The sequence below is a fragment of the Buceros rhinoceros genome, unplaced genomic scaffold (genome assembly GCF_000710305.1).
Source record: "Buceros rhinoceros silvestris isolate BGI_N320 unplaced genomic scaffold, ASM71030v1 scaffold34921, whole genome shotgun sequence".
In the NCBI taxonomy this organism is placed as follows: domain Eukaryota; kingdom Metazoa; phylum Chordata; class Aves; order Bucerotiformes; family Bucerotidae; genus Buceros; species Buceros rhinoceros.
The window spans coordinates 3,088-7,216 of NW_010394271.1; positions in this window are offsets into that span (position 1 = coordinate 3,088).

Consider the following 4,129-nt stretch of genomic DNA (forward strand, 5'->3'; position numbering starts at 1 on the left):
TGAAAGAACTGGGCAGGACATGCTCAGGAGACAACTCCGACCTGCAGAGGGGCTTATGGGGGGTTTTGAAAAGCACTTTGCCCCTGAAGGGGGAATCCTTGTTTTCCTGTGGCAGGGCAGAACGAAACCTGGGGTAAAGGTTTGAGCCTTTAAGAAGTAACGAGTCAGCGTGCTCCCATGGAAGCAAACAGTCTTGTCCCTGGGCTTACTGGGCACCAGTGTAAACGTGGTGCAGCTCCTCCGGTGGTCTCCATGCTGGATCTCCCATGGGTACCACTCCTCTGCAGACGGAGCTCCTATGGCCCGGCAAGGCACTGCGCTGCTGTCGCTGTCTAGTGGAGTGTACTGTCTTCTGTCTTCAGGGTCATTGACAGTGATCTCGCAGCTCAACCTGCCTCAGCAGTAACCCCTGCAAACCTCAAGTTACAGGGAGCCACCCAGTCCAGGGACTGGGACGTGCCTTTGAACCGACTGGGGAAGCTGGAACCCGCTCCACGGGGGACGTTATGTGATACATGGGCAGGTTCCTTTTCTCCTGCAGGATGGCTGGCGGCAGAGAGGAGCGGTGTTCTAGCACAAACACAGCTATTGAAATGAGCCGCAGCGAGAGCAGAACTCGTGTTCGTTTGGGAGGATAAAATTGGTTTGGAATTGGATAGATTCACATACATACCATTGATCTCACCCGTCCTGGCTTTACATATGTTGGATTTCCTGCTGCCAGGATAGAGGGGCGGCTCTCGAATAAGCCAAATGCAGAGCAATATGTTCAAGCAGAATTACAATTTCATCTCCAGGTCGGTCTGAGAGGCAGAAATGAGGCCGGAGCTCTATGTTGTTTCACACACGCTGTGCCTATTCGTGCCATGGCTATGAGAGAGGTGCTCCCCACAATGTTATTTAGAATTATATCGCCTGGGTGAGTCAGGGGGCTTGAGAGCACAGGCAGGGACTGCAAAGCAGAGCTCCTGCTCTCTCCCAGCAGCGCGGAAGAGTGCCCTCCCGCGTGCGGAGTGCTGAGCCTGCTTGGGGACACCCAGGTCGCCACCCAACACTCCCCATCCTGCACTTGCGTCACCAGTTTGGCTAGGAGATCCAGTAAATATTTGCCTCGGTTGCCCTCATTGCCAAAAGGGAGGAGGCTAAAACTTCCTAGTCCTTACTAGGTTAATTACGCAGGCTTTGCAACGTGCTTTGCGCTGCTCAGAGGGACGGTGATGTTCTCTAGAAACCCTCCCGCTCTTCTTTCCCACGCTTGCTGCTTGCCATCTGGCTGAGAGGCATGCAGAGACGACGACACAAATCCTCCGTTTAATTATACTGCGCATTTTATTATCTCACCTCAGATTTTGTTGTTAATCTCTTTTACAGATTTCATGTACATTAAGTGCAGTCTTTTAGCTCTAGCAAGCTGCATCGCTTTCTTTCCTCGTTCTGCAGAGATCAGTCAGCTAAAAAGAGAGGGAAGTAAGTGTCCTTAGATTTGTTGTTCAGCCTTTCCTTGGCTTTATGTATTGCCTCCTCCTCCTCAGCTCCGCAGCTCGAAAGCTAAAAGGAAAGCTGAAGCCAGCATGGTCAAAGCAGAGTAACAACTCCCACGGGGACAGCGGGGACCCTCTTGTGGGGAACTTTTAAACCTGGATAAGACAAAGATCTGCAGATAACACCAGTGTGACCCATCCCACCACCCCTCTGCTCTGCAGGCAGAAATAGCTGCAGCACAGACTGCCCCAGGATATTGTCTGCGGCAATTCCCTTACGCTGAGAGCAAAGCTCAGGGATGGGTTTGTTGGCCCTCAGCACCCTGAACTGTGGCTTATTCCAGCTGTAATTACGTGTTAGTGCTGAGACCCTGTGCAGGGGTCTGTGGGCCTGAGTGCGGGCACCGGGCTGTCGCACCCGTGTAGCTTGTGTTACAAGCTCTGTTGGAAATTGCACCCTGAAAACTGAGGACTTTTGGGGAGGAGGAGTAGGGAAGTGGGGATCCGAGCCAAGGAGAGCTGCTGGGAAATGTTGCAATGCTGCTAACAGCCAATATCAGCTGTAGGGCACAGGCAGCACCCTAAGAGAGCGAACAACCTTCCCAGAAGAGCGTGTACACGAGAGCGGGTGGGGTATCTGAGGACTCTGTAAAGTGAGCAAACATGACACAAAAGCCCTTCTGAGGATTATAAATATCTCCGTGACGATGAGCCGGTGAGAGGAGGGAAAGGCAGAATTCCCAAGGCAGAAATCAACCTCCTGGCAGCACCGTCTGGGGTGTCCTGTAACAGCTCTGCTAGCAGTTTCTTCAGGACATCTTGGTATTTTTCCAGCTGCCCTGGGGTGAGCCACATCCCAGCTCTGCCAGGAACAGTGAGCTGTGGAGGAAGCCAGAAAAGTCAGAAGGAAAAGCTGAAGCGAGCAGAGGGAAGCAGCTTGGGGAGCTTTGACCGCACTTTGCTCAAGTCGGTAGAGGATCTGGGGCTGATTTGAAGGGAAGAGAATGATCCTTATATGGGGAAAAGCAACATTTTGAACTTGAATCTGGTGCTGTTCAGAGTGGCAAAGTTTTCATGTGTTGGATCATCTATAGGCTGACTCAGAAATACAGGTAAAGGTACCTCCCGGCAACACAGACTGTGAAGAAGAAAATAACTTCAGAACCTCATAATCTTCCACTATCTCACACCTTGACCACCGAAGCCAGCAGCTTTACTGATGCTGGTGAAGCACCTGCCTTGGTCAGGACCGAGGATGAGGCATCCCGCTGCCTCTAGGCTGACTGGCTTTGAGCCAGCTGGAGCTCAGATGGACCCAAAGTGAAGAGAGTTGTTCTGCTCGTGGGCGAAGGGCTTGTGGTTGCAGCGAGGAGGGGTGTTAGACCCTGGGATGTGCCAGTTATTTAGTGCTTTGAACAGTGAGTCTGTGCTGTTTAAATCCTTTGGGTGGTGGTGCACCATGTTGGTGAGAAGACTTGCACACTAACCTGCGACTTAGCCAAGTTCCAGCCTAGCTAGTCCCACTGCCTGGCCTGCTCAGTCTCTCCAGCAGCTTGGGGTGGACCTATACGCCCCTTTTGCTGGCAGAGAGAATGGCCAAGCTCACCGCAGGAGCGGCTGCACGGGCAGGGCAAAGAGTGCTCTGCATTCGAGTGGAAAAACACAATTTTCAGCCGTGGCTGACCAGGTAAACATGCCCGTGAGGGCTTAGACTGGCGCTTAAATCCCTAAAATTGGCGATTTTCTGCTCTGTATACAGATTTCTGGGGGGTGTGGCTGTGCGGGCCCAAGTTTCTAAGGAAGGTCTTGCCACTGCAGAGGACTGAGATTGGAGGTGGCCCAGGACAGCCAATCTGGAGCTGGGTGAAAAAGTGACAAGCTAAACCCAGAGCTGAAGCAGAGCTGCAAATCTGTGCCGTGCCATTGGCTGGTGTGCACTGACTGGCCAGGAAAGACCTCATGTTGTTTCCATCTTCCTAAGGCAGAACCAGGCAGGACTGAGGGGTGGCCAGGCTGCTGAACGTCCAAGATAACTTACAGGGTGGAGGAAAAACCTTTCTCTGATGAAACTTGCTGAGGTGCCTGGCAGGAAACATGTGGTGTTCCTCTCTATCAACTGTGAGCTCCCTGATAACGCCCACTGTTTTCTCACACAGCACCACCAAACACTCCTTTGTAGCCAGGCCCTGTGGGCTGACTCTTGGGTCCTTACCCCTGTGTGTCCTCGTGGGCTCTTCATGGCTCAATGTACCTGAGTGGTCTTGACCTCGTTGACAGCTGCACCGGATTGCTCAGAGAAGCATCCTCTTCCGGCTGCCGCAGCAAAGTCAGGGATTTCTTCTGCCTTCCTTTGTTCCTCTCCTTTTCCTGCAGCTTCCCAGTGGAGAGCAAATAGGGCAGCGATGCTGGGACGCAGCATCGTGGGGTACCAGACCCACTCTGCACCACACCCACAGTGCGATGCCCAGCAGCCAGGAGCCTGCGGAGCTGGGCACAAAACCGGAGGGAGCAGGGTCCATGTGCTGCCTGGAGCCAGTGTGGCATCTGTCCCTGGGAAGGGACCATCGGCTGGGAATGCAATTCTGACAGGAACAGAGGCCGCAAGGGTGGGTGTAAGGTCCCATTACGGGGTTGCATGTGAAGGTCTG